This window comes from Mauremys mutica, chromosome 5, assembly GCF_020497125.1.
Source record: "Mauremys mutica isolate MM-2020 ecotype Southern chromosome 5, ASM2049712v1, whole genome shotgun sequence".
NCBI lineage: Eukaryota > Metazoa > Chordata > Testudines > Geoemydidae > Mauremys > Mauremys mutica.
Genome location: NC_059076.1, coordinates 139421272 through 139434434, shown reverse-complemented (window position 1 = coordinate 139434434; position 13163 = coordinate 139421272). Strand labels below are relative to the sequence as shown.

Below are 13163 nucleotides of genomic sequence, written 5' to 3'. Positions count from 1 at the left end.
CTGCAGCCAGCAAGAGAATGTGCTTGGGGAAGGAGTCCACCGGCTGCAAGGGGCCACCGGAGAAGCAGAGCCCAGGGAGCCGAGACAGCAGCAGCAGGTGCTGAGGGTGTGCAAGCGACAGAAGGATGCCCTGACGACAAGGGAAAGTGGGGTCAGTGCTCCAGGCTCCTTGAAGCACCATCAGCAGGGAAGATTCTTGAGACCGACAGACATTGGAGGGACCAGGGATGCTGAGAGAACGGTTCCTACCCACCAATATAGCTACTGCAGGCACCAGGGAGATGCTCAGGGATCCGGCTGCTCTGACCAGCAGCAGAGTGCCCACTGGTAGCTGCAAGAGGGATGTGTGGGGGAGAGGGGAAACTACAGGAAATATGAACAACCTCAGATACTGCAAGACACCCAGGCAGCAGCGAGGTTAGCAGCACCCTTCCCACATACCTATGGTCCTAAGCAATTTCTCAGGGTTGGTACTGGGCTTGGTAAATAAGCCAAGCATCCATACTCTTCCTGCCCCTCATCCCACCCAATCCTCCCTACAGGCCCCTGCTACAGCAGGATTTGCCATGGCTCAGTCTTACACCTAGTTCTCCTTCTCACACGCAGGAAGGAATGGGAAATCCACTGGACAGGAGCCAGCGTTTTTGTTCTCGGAGGACCATGTTCTTGCCTGTGGCTTATCTTAACGTTCCTGGGGTTTGTTGGAAGCAATCTGATCTCAGATCGGGAAGTTCAAGAATGTAGGCGTTCGCCACAGAGATATTTTGGACATGTGCAAATGCAAGCGCATGCACACATACACACACGCTTCAATTCCTTGACTGTCCAGTCACAGAGGGGAGAACCAGGGCTTCACCCCATAAATCAGTGCTCGGTACGTTGGGCGGCTCGGTCTGCCAAGAAGAAAGCGCAGTGAATCTTGCAGTAGGATGCAGGAAGTTCAGAGGCTGGGAACGGCGGCGATACTGGAGCCCAGGCAATTGGCAAGGAAACCGCAACAACAACAACAAAAGGTTTTTAAGCTATTGCGCCGAAATGGATACTGCTGGAATTTCTGTCATGAATATTCCACTCAAAAAGGGGGGGGGAAGATGGCTTGGAGTAACAGTCCAGTTAGTTGGGGCCATGTTTTGGAGTAGGCACTTTAACTCTTGAGCTCCAGCAATCAACTTTGGCAACATGTCGGGAGCTGGAGCCCTTTGGGAGCATTTCAGGAGATGGTCAGAACAATGAAATCCTTTGGAAGAAGAGGGATGGTCCTGCAGCACCTACCACACCCACTCCCAGCAAGACTTTACGCTCTCCAATCCCCCACGGCAGGCAGACGCTACCTTCCCAGGGCGTGCTTCGGATCTGCAGCTGCCACTCTGTTCAGGTAACAGCATATCACTAGCCAGCAGGTCAGATCTTCCCAACCCCTTCCACAGCATTTCCCTCCCCATCTCGCCAGCTCCTACTTCCTCCCCTCAGCGCCCACACATTCCCCTCCTAAACAAACGTGCGGGGCTGTAACCGAGACAGCTCAGCATAATGATTTGCATTGCGTTGTTGCACCTAGGACCTCAGTCCTGGACCAGGACTGTACAAACACTGACCAGACAGTCCCCGTCCCAAAGCGCTGACAGTCCAGGGAAACAACCTCACTCCTGTCACAGGGCCTCTGCCAACCGGAGAGATCCTGGAAGTTCTTGTTCAGCAACCAGGGCAACAACAGGCTGCTAACAAAGCATGCTGGGTAGAAGAGGTCTGCTTGGCTCCATCTGAGGGAGATGGCAGGCCCTGCGCCCAGGGCCGTCCTTCGGATTTACGGGGCCCTGCACAGTATTATTAAACTGGTGCCCCTTTGCCCAATGGCAGCCCAGGCTCGCAGCCTGGGGTGGGGGAGGGATGAGGCAGCAAAGGATACGGAGCTGCCCGGCCCACCTCACAGTGGTGGAGAGTCACAGTTCCCCGCAGAGACCCCCCCTACCCTCTCCCTCACGCAGAACATGCGGCGCCGGCGCATTCGGCTCTGTGAATATGGAAGGAGACTGCAGCGCGCGCTGGGTGTGCGGGAGCCGACCCGCTCTTAACTGCTGTCATGGGCAGCGGGTGAAGCTGCCGCTTGCGGAGGCAGCTCCCCAGCCCACCTCTTCTGCCTGGGGCCCTGCCCATACTCCACCCCTGCTCTGCCCCAGGCCCTGCCCCCACTCTGCCCAGGCTCTGCCCCCTCTCCACTGTCTCCCTCCTCTCTTCCCTCCCCGTCCCTGCTCACCCCCTTCCGGCCATATCACTGAACCCAAATGAAGTAAATGACATTTGAAAAAAAACACTCTTCTGCAATTTCTAAAGAAAATGGAGCATGTTTTCCATTGCATGCCAGATGGTGAAGACTGGACATGCAGAAGGTACCTAATTAAAAGCACAAAATTTGGGAATAAAAAATGTCAGTCACAGGTTTTTGGATATACCCTGAAGTTTGTCAGAGATTTATTTGCAAAAACTTGGTAGTAAAGGCAAGTCAGCTGTCCTGCTGAATACAATTTTAAATATTACAGAATACATGATGCAGCTCTTCTCTCTTTTACATTTTCTTAATTAGTATTTCTAACCTGATTTTATATTTTAAATGTACTCTTAAGCCTTCATAAAGTAATCATTCCAGATTACTACATATTTAACTCACTGAAACAAAGACATTATTTTAAATTAAATTTAAACCAGTCACAAAGGTTTAGAATATTCATAACAATGTTCACTGCTTTTAGTGTTCCCGTTTTCTAATTTACTTTGTGTGATCTCCCTAACAAGACACATGCTTATGAAATTTCACCAACTTTAAAAAATATGTTTCCAAAGATTTTAGCCATAACAAACGATTTTATATCTTACTAAGGTACTGATTTTGCTGGAGGGTTCGCTTAAAACTAGTTCATCAAATAGTCAGAAGTAAAGAAAGGAAAACTCGTTTGTCCAGCTATCTGGGAGGAAAGGGGTGTTGTCCCTTTAAGGGCTCTCTTCAATGGGCAATGGGGGAGGAGGGTGGAGGGAGAAAGGGGTGGACAGGAAGGACAGGAAGACTTTGGAGACACGTTTTTTGTACTATAGTAATTAAAATTAAAATGTGTATTTTAGATAAGGGGGGGTCTTTTGAAGGATTTATTTAAAAAACTATGTCTGAAGATCCAGGCCTTTAAGGCTAAAGATGAATACTCAGATTGTGCATCTAAAAATCTATGCAAGGATTTTTTTTAGATGTGATTTTATAATCGTCAGCAACACATTCATGAAATATTTTAAAGCAAATTTCCTGTAGACTAACCCATTCTGAGTAAAGATTACAGTCATGCACAACTGTTTCTGTCAGTACATTCAGAAACTGACAGTGCATAACTCAGGACTGGCAAATGCCTGTTAAATGGTTTCATTACCCCTTGAATGGCTCTTTAACCGTTTCAATGTTGTGCTAACAGGTCTGGCAGGCTGGAGGCTCACCAGGCTGCAGCAGCCAGCTGTGGGGGTCTGCAGGAAGGGTCAGAACAGGGATAGGAAAAGGAGGGATGGTGGACACTAAGACCCAGGGGTGCCCCAAATTTTCGGGTGCCCTACGCAGCATATACCTAAGGACGTCCCTGCCTGCACCACACCCTCGCAGCAGGATGGAAAGCACAACTAAGGTCTCTGAAAGCATACGGTTCTGCAGTGTTTATCCCAGTGCAAGCTAGCTCTGCCCTGTAATTTAGCCAGGGCAGTCACCCCCAATGTACGGGTGCATGCTGCTGATGACCCATGGAGGGTGGGGCTGTTATTACACAAACAGGTTTAATTTTTCCGGGGTTTCCCCACCCCATCCTTCAGGTGGCCGCATTTCAACAGGGTTGCTTGTGCCCAGCCCTTGCGTTTGCGAGGAAGGGAGAAGCTGCTCAGAGGAGGCGACGGCCTTGAACAATCACCAAGAACTTTTATCTCTCTGGAAAAGCAACCAAGCCCTCAGAGTAAGAATCCCTTCCTGAAGGGTTCCTCCTTCCCACTGAAAGCAGCTGGCCATGGATCCCATTCTGCCTTTGCTCTCGATGCCGACAAGGCCACAATGGGTGGAACTAAGAGCAGGAATCTACCAGTGTCTGTTGAAAAGCAGCATCTCGATTGCGCTGTTTGTTTACACTGGCAGTCCTGGCAGCTGGCACCAAAAGCTGAAGCTGGAAGTCAAGTTCAGCTCATCGTGTCCCACCAAAGCGGATGCTGTACAGTTCACGTTGTTCTCCCCCTAGTTCAGATGCAGACTTGGTTCCAAGCCTGTTTAACTTTGGGGCATCCCCACGTCGTTTGGCAGAACCTGCCCACTCCATTGTATCCTTTCCAGCATTTTCCTGCTGGCAAGATTCCCTCTTGAGGCGGTTTATGTGGGCTGAGATAAGATCTGGGGGAAGATCTGGTAATGAGTCATTGTGAGGTACAAATAGACACTTCACTGACAGGCCTACAGCCAGCCAGCCAGCCAAGATACGTGGCTCTCTCTCTCTCAACAATCAATGTGGTTCATATACACAGATGCGCATACAAATATGTGCCGGAGGGTATTTGCTAGAGACCAGTTTAACAGAGAACAAGACATTCCTAGGGAAACTCATGGGACTCCTATAAATTGCCCTACTCAATCAGACCAAGCCCATACCAGCTGCTTCAGAGGAAAGTGCAAGAAACCCTGCAATGGAAAAGTTACGCCATATGCATGTTTTGCATAAACTTCTTTCTAACCATAGGCGGTTACTGGTTGTCTTACGTGCTGAAGCACATGAGCTGATAGCTCTTACTACATTTTTATCTCAAGTAACATTCAACAGAAGATATTATTCCTATAAATTCCCAGTATTTACCGACATCCTACTAAACTCTTGGTCTGAATAATATAGTAGCAGCGAGTTGGCTAAGTTAATTCTGCATTATATAGAAGAGCATCTTCTCGTACTGTTCAGCTTGTAGCTTTTTGAATTTCATTGGATGTTTTAATGAGAAGAGGATAGATGGGATCTTGACTCTGTACCACTCATTGATTCGCATAACTCTTATGTCCCCTCTTAAACAAAGTAATCCTAGTTAATCCTTCCAGACTCCTCTTAGCAATCTCATTGCTCTTCTAACCTAGCATTCGTGTGGGATTTTTAACTAGCCCCACGCCTCTTGGAAAACAAATATTTATATTTCACCTGTGCACCCAAATGTTGGGCATAGTTAAATTCCATTTATGAGACTTTATTGGCGTAACACATTAGGCATATGTTGCCAGAGTGCAGGAAAGAGAGAGATCCCTCAGGAGGTCCAACCCTCCCCACATGGGGTCACACACTATGTCCTCTGCGTCCATTCCTGATCTGGTGGCAGGTCACTAACAGCCATCTCTCCCCATGTCCCCAAGGCCGTTTACAGTCCTTGCCCTAGAGAGAGGCTACAGTGTAAGAGACAGCCAAACTTGCAACTGTCCTCACGCTATTGCATCTATTTCAAGTGCACTCAGGCCTGATCCAAAGCCCATCGACGTCAGAGGAAAGACGCCCAACGACTTGGAAGGGCTTTGGCTCAGTTGCCTAGATACCATGGGGATGGGCACACTGGGGGGTAGATTAGACCATTCAAAGTTCCTAAATTATGCAGAGGTAGGAGCACCACCCAAGATCTCTTTCTTGGCAGTAAAGAGGAGCTGATTCAGTCTGAGAGAATAAAGAAACTTGGAACCAGTGGCCATAAGCTACTTGAATTCAGCAAATTATTATTTGTATCACAGCAGCGCACGGACGCGCCAACTGAGCAGAGGGTCCCGCTGTGCTAGGTGTCACTGCCCCAAAAAGCTTGCAGTCTCGATGGAAAAGACAGACAAAGGGGAGGGGAAACAGGGGTGAAGTGACTTGCCTAAGCACAAACAGCAAGTCAATGGCCAAGGCACAAGCAGAAGTCAAGTCTAACTCCCAGTCCAATGCGTTATCCACTAGACCACGCAGCCGCCACAGCAATGGCAGAGTTCACAGAGGGCCACCGTACAAGGGTATTAGAGAACAGCTGTTGAGGGACCAAGATATTAACTGAGCCTGATGCAATAAGAGCAGGACTTCAGTGACTCAGCCAGAGGTTCGGGGTCTATTTCAGGAGTGGGTGGGTGAGGTTCTGTGGCCTGTGATGTGCAGGAGCTCAGACTAGATGATCAAGATGAACCCCTCTGGCCTTAAAGTCTATGAGGCTGGTGAATCCTAAAAGACATCACCACTAAGACTTAATAGCATCCAAATGCTCTGAAAGAGAAAAGTGCAATGAATGTGAAGCAGACAGGCTGGCTCCCTCTGACACTGCTCAAAGATCTCTAGCTTCCACTAAAGAGCCACTTTGCCTTGTAAACAGAAAAGGAAACCGGAATACAAACCATAAAGCTTGAAGGGAAGAGGCTAACTCATGCTGCCTTGCTGTTAAAAAGCAAAGGAACACAGTGGAATAAGACGGGACTTTCTACGTTTATCAGGAAGGTAATGATGGACAGAAATAGGTTCATTAAGGATGGAGCCAATGAATAAAATTAATGCCAGTCCCAAAATAGGGGAGATTGTGAGCTCCTTTTTACAAATGTTCTTCCCCCTGGCTAAAAGGTTGTACAGTTGGTAAGTGAAGAAGTTATGTAACAATCAGTGATACAGAGCAGGTAAGGAGAGCGTAGATATCAGTCAACTAGATTGACATTTGCCTCCTATGTTATTAGAGAAGCTATCAAACAGATTTATTGCACCACTGATTGAGAAGTTAGAGAACTTGAGAGGTACCAAGAAACCAAAGGAAATTAGTATTGATCTTCAGAGTAAGAGAAGCGTGTATATTTACACACACACACACACACACACACACACACACACACACACACACACACACACACACACCTCTACCTAGCTAACCCAGGATACTGACATACAGGACAGAGAAGGAAGGAGCTGCAGACACTGCACTGAATTGGCAACCTATGCTAAACGAAGCCAGTTCTCTTTGCATGGACAGGAGGCTGTTTTAACCTGCTCACTCACATAGCAGGTGCCCAGTTCTCCACCGCCTTGGACTGTATGGAGTCACATACGCCTGATTATCATTCCAATACAGGAGAGTTCTAACTCCACATTGTGCAGGTGGAAGCGACAACCTGGGGCAAGGAGATGGTGCATCAGACGCTGTGGTAACCTCATGCACTGAGGCGGGTTGTGAGTTACACCCTTATCCACACAGTGCTTGTGCTTTCACTCACCACTGCACCCTGCAGTGTGACACTTGTGTACCCTCTTTGCAAGAGGACTCAGAGTTGCACGGAAGAGCTAGCCTGCATCAACACCCAGAGAGAGCCCAGTAGTAGCTCCATTCTGAGATGCACAAAAAGCTCCTCAAGATCTAACAGCAGTGATCCAAGCTGCAAAGTTAAGCTGAAGCCTACGGTTTTGGGAGCTGGCTTCTCCCAAAGTCCATGGGAGTTGTTCACATTCTGCTGTGGGAGCCACAAGTTCTTGGCTCAGTAAGAATATGTGGCTGAGTCTTATTCAAAGCACTGTCATCCCCCCTCGGCATGCTTGGTAACTCACTCAGAGGGAAACACATCCTGTTCTTTGTGAAACTGAGGAGAGCTTAAGACATTACGTCACCTGCCTTTCCCTTCTTTCAGAGCTGGTGAACCGGAAAGCCGTGCAGGTTGCCAGTGTCGGATTCTGGCCAGGAAGCCCAGAAGAGCCTGTCTCTCCTGGTGCACACCTCTAAGGAGCATTTCTGCCTTTGGAACAGCCACTGTGCTTAACCACCACAGGGGAGCGTAGGTGGCAAACAAGGAAACCCTTCAACTTTTGACCCTATGATAGTTTACAGGTTTCAGGGAACATGTCATGCTGATTAAGCCTGTTGGTATCTTGTACAGCTCCTGCCTGCACTGGGCACTGGCATGTGCCAACGGTCGCCTTCTGGGAACATTAGCAGTGTTAATCCCAACCAGGAAGAGCAGGGCAGGTGGTACTGTGAAATCGAGCCTTTGCTTTACATTGCACGGGACCCGTGTTCAAACCAAGCAGGAGGGAGAGGGGTTCTCACAGCCTACCTCTACATAAGGGACAACAGAAGCTACAAAATACACACACGCCCATACAATCCAGCATATTTCTCAGCTCCAATATTAAAGTAAATGCTGAATTGTTTTCTGATAAACTCTGCCAGCGTGCACACCCCATCGCTCTAACATTTGAGCACCTGACTCACTTGTAAGAGCAGGGCTGTCACCCCCATTTTGCAGATGGGGGAAACTGAGGCCAAGAAAGATGAAGTGACTTGCCCAAGATCACCCACGCAGGCTGGGACAGAGCCAGGAACTGACCGCAGATGGCCCCATTCCCAATCCAACGCCTTAAACTCCAAAGCCATCCTTGCTCCTGCTTTCTGTTGATTAGCTCTTAACTATGTCAACAGGAAGCCTGGACCAGTTACTGTAGAATGCAGAAAGAAACTAACATTACTACAGTTTATAGGGGCTCAGACCTGAGGGCCATCTGGTTACTCTCCTGCTTCTGGTATGGTCCAGAACTTGAGTGTTTCAAACAGAAAGTGCTAGTTAGTGCCTAGGGTTCTCCGACTTGTGTTGTGCAGGAAATCAGGGTAGATGATCACAGTGACACCTTATGGCCTTGGAAATTATTCGCTTGCATGGCTAGTATTGCTGTACTGCTGTATGGCAAGATTATTCCTTCCCAACCCTCTTGGGTAAATCACAGCTTAGACTCAGCCATCGACACTCCTTACGCCTTCCAAAGTCACCCAGGAATCCTGCCGTTTCCAATCCTGCTCCCCTTCCAGAGCACCGTGGATTTCGGAGTCTTTTTACGCATCTTAACAAATTAACCTCACAGCCCTCGGGGAGGCAGGCATTGCTTTCCTTGTGTTACATGGGATGGGAAGGCAGAGGGAAAGTGACTTGGATAAGGACACTCACGGTTGCAGAATCAGTAGCTCCCAAAGAACAGGGCTAGGAGTCATAGAAACCAGCTCTGACTCCCATAGGGTGGTGCTCCAAGCACTGGACCCTGCTTCTCTGCCATACACCTATCTGCTGGACACCTGCCTCTCCCCGGCTCGGTCTGTCTAGCCTTCTTGCGCCTCGACCTCCCATTGCCAGCACATTAACTAAGCACACGTGAGTCAAGAGGAAAGAAATGTATCAAATACAACTTCTCTTTTTTTCATTGTTTATTAATAATTGCTGTAAAGAGCCAACGCGTCCAACATAGCAGAGGACGTAACAGAGCAATAAACGTCTCCCGCAGCCATAAACACCTCTGCCTGCTATGGCCCCCGTGTTTATGAGCCCTGCAGGCATTTATGGTTGCATGCACCGCTCTGCTACCGGTGGTTATCACTGAAATGGCCACTGCCAGGAAAGAGTAGTCACCTCTGCGCAGAGGCAAAGCACAAGACCCGAGCATCAGCAGGGACTTACTCTGCAGAGGAGAGAGTTTCACCCAAATACAGCCAGGCTACAGTGTTGTTCCCTGCCTCAGTCAAAACACCTGTCTCATTACCACCAAGCACTGAGAGGCTCCTGCTCAGATCAGGACCATATAGTACTAGACGCTGTACAGACAGAGAGCTCATAATCAAGGGTGGGAAGAGAAAAGAGGCCTGTGGAGGGGAATTGATGTACTCAAGGATCGGGGCAGAGCAGAATAGAACTCAGGTCTTCCTAGTACTAGTCCAGTGCACCAGATTGCCTAGCACCTACGAAGCCACCCTGAGGCTGCCAATGCTGCCTTGAGTAGCCGCACACAAGCCAGACATCCAGAAGACACAGAGGTAATAGGTAATAATTGGAGATATACCAATCTCCTAGAACTGGAAGGGACCTTGAAAGGTCATCTAGTCCAGCCCCCTGCCTTCACTAGCAGGACCAATTTTTGCCCCAGATCCCTAAGTGGCCTCCTCAAGGATTGAACTCACAACCCTGGGTTTAGCAGGCCAATGCTCAAACCACTGAGCTATCCCTCCCCCCAGAGGAGGGATACAGAGGCAGCTCCTCATGTAGGAGGAAAACAAAGTAAGCTCTAGACCAAATAGTGTTTCTCTTCTCAGGGGGCACCTCTGCCTCTCCAGTCAGCTGCCCCACTGCAGCTGTCCCCGTGGTGCTAAACCCTTGGCCACCTTCTCAACAGAGAGGAGGAACACTTCCTGCCAAGGCTGGTGAGCTCCCACACCCTGGAGTCCTGGAACTAGTTATATAGGCCTTGGGTCCAACTACCATCACCAGTGAAGCAGTCCCCTCACCTCCCATGTGCCACCTTTTCCTTAACATCCGTGAAGGAGCCACGCTCCTTCTCCCAGTCGCTTGGAGCTAGCATGGCCACTGCGGCAGTATCTCAGCATGACACCGGCCTGGCCTGACCCACAGACCATGGGGTTATTGGACAGTCAATGCCTTTAAGGGGCAGGAGGCCCAGTGCAACTTTCTCCATCTGATAGTCTCCCACTCCAAACAGATCCAGCCTTCCAATGTTCATAAATCCATTGCATGATCTTCCCCATCCCCCCCCAAATCTACCTCCCATCTCAGCCCAGCGTGCTTCCAACATCCCCCAGCAACTCCCGGGGCTTCCTTCCCTGGCAGCTGCTCCTCACAGCAGCAGCGATGCAGGATTGTGTCTAGGTAGGGTGGGCAGGGCAGTGGGTTGGATTCCCTAGTGACAATCAGTTGGGGAGCAAGTCCTCTTTAGCTCTTGAGGTGGCTGGATCTAGCAGGCTGCTGGGGGTCTCCCTTGCCTATTTCCAGGGGGCCTCGGGGGTGGATGGGTCTCCTGGGCCAGCCAGAGGGGTAGGAGATTTCCCTGTGAGGTGGTGGAGGGTGAGGAAGAATAGGGTTGCAGGCTGCCTTCCATTACCACCTCTTCAAACACTGGGCTGAGGAGCATTTCTGGGGGACCGGTGAAACAATGTGTTTCTACCCCCAACATACCCAACTCCTTCCTGTGCACAAGGCCAGCCTCGGGGTTTGAGAAAGGGGCAGCGATGCGATTCCTTGAGATGTGCATTGCAGGGACTCACATCAGCATGGCTGGAATCTTACGAGCTGCATGCCCTCCTGTGGGGGAAGAGGACCCCACCCGTTCGGGCCTTTCAGCCTCGGCCAGACATTCCCAATGCTACCTTTGCAAGGGACAGAGCTGCAAGGCTTGATTCACCTCCCTATGTCCCCAGGCCTCTCCCCCACACACTCCTCTGCACCTTAGCAGGTGCCAAGTCAGAAAGCTGAACCTCGGCTTTTGCCCAGACTAACGTGGCCTTGGGTACCTACCATGGTTTTAGTTTGAACCCAGGCCAAATGCTGGATGATTCAGAGACAAGCAGCTTGGTGAGCAAGAAGGGAGATAAAGGGTTAAGCTGAGCTGGGTTCTTAGCAAGATTTCGCTTAGCTTCAAGATGCCTTTGAGCCATGCAAGTAATGACCAACCAGATCCTAATCCCAGTGTCTTGATAAAGCTGGAGCAACTGTGGACATCAGTGAGTTACTCCAGGTTCACACCATGTCAAAAGCAGGCCAGCATGTCAATTAATAACATAGGTGCTCCCACCCATTAGGGAAAGAATAAAGGCCACTAATTTATCCAGCCCCTCTCCAACGTAGGGAAAAAGAACAGAATAAAACACATACCTTAGTGTGTCTCCAAGACCTTAGTGTGATCCCGAGCCGGCTCTCAGACCTCCTCTTGATAGTTTCTTGTTGATCTGACAGGTTAACTCTCTGCACCTGAGACACTCCCAGTTGTTAGCAGCCGTTGTAGGCGCAGGTATTTGGCTTTGATCACGCAGACCTGTACGGAGAACCTGGGGGGGGGGGAAGGAAGCCCATAAAGCCCACTCAGCATCTTACAGCACTGGACCTCCTGTCCCACCCCACCATAAGTAGGACAATCAGTCCCAGAGACTCTAAGCCTGGAAAGAAACAGAGCCAAAGGACCATAGTTAAACCACACTAATCACCACAGTGGCTTACTGAACTGAACAAGAGCTGGCTAAGGTTCGAGTCAGTGGCTTGTGTGATTCCCCACCAGACCCCTGCAGCGTGAAATGGAAGGACAGCTACCATGAGCCGCTATGCAAATGCCAAGCCGGCACGTCATGGGCGGCTGTGTTATGTTTCTGGCACACACACACACACAGAAAATAGAGTATTATATTTTTGTATCCTTCTGGAAGGTTGAAATCTAACACAACTTTATTTCTTCAAATCCAGAACCTTAACATACAAGAACCCAAAAACAGAGAGAGACAAAGCAGGCTTCTGCCTAAGGCCATGAGGCACAACTCACCCAATCTTATTCTAGGCTGCCTGGCTGGTGAACTGACTCTGATCACATGCTTCCCTACAGAGCCCCCTAGCCTGCAAGCAGGACCAGGAAACACCTGTGCATTTAGAGAAAGAGCTTACGATTTTAATACAGTTTTCCATATACCACAGCCTTGGTACCCAGATTATCAAACTTTGCGCCATCTCTCGCTCCCGTTCCCTCCTCCGTCTGCACGCTCTCACTAAGTCCTGCTGCTGATTCCTCCATGTCCCTGAAATCCATGCCTGCCACTGAAGCCGTGGATGATGCGCCTTTGTCACTTCCCATCGGGCTGGGACAGGCTCCTCCTCCAGGGCCCCCCAACTTCTCCGTGCTGCCCCCTTATAGCACCTAGAAGGCTGCTACGGTTGTCTTCCATTTCCATCACTCCAACCACACCACATTCCAAAAGAGGCCCATAAGCTCCATGTTAAGTGCAGTGGGACCAACCAGGCTAATTCCTGAGGACGGCAGACCATGAGTACCCACGGCACACTGCCGGATGAGTCCTCCTCCATGGCCAGCCAGCTGCCTACATCCCCACCATGCCATGGAAAAGCCAGGGATGGGGGGAATTCAAACTGCTCATGGCAGCAGTAGCTGACAATGCCAACAGTCAACTAACTTAGGCTGCCCTAATGGGAACATGCCCTATCGTGCAGGGACGGCCCCCACCCCACCAACATCAGCTGTGGAGTGCTGAGCTTTGTCCCAAGTGGGATACAACCTAAATACGCTGGAGTTTGAGCCACTTGGTCAAACCCGTGACACCCGAGAGGGTTAGAAATGAGGGAAAACGGGCATGTGCCTTGC

General features: G+C 49.8%; 1 long non-coding RNA gene across 1 annotated transcript in view; it reads left to right on the top strand.

The window, feature by feature from the left end:
• Positions 1-861: 861 nt before the first annotated feature.
• The window catches only part of LOC123371528, a 29530-nt gene continuing 17228 nt past the window's right edge, over positions 862-13163 (top strand). Inside the window, exon 1 of the long non-coding RNA XR_006579823.1 lies at positions 862-1375. This is a non-coding gene — a long non-coding RNA (uncharacterized LOC123371528). The remainder of the gene's footprint in view (positions 1376-13163) is intronic.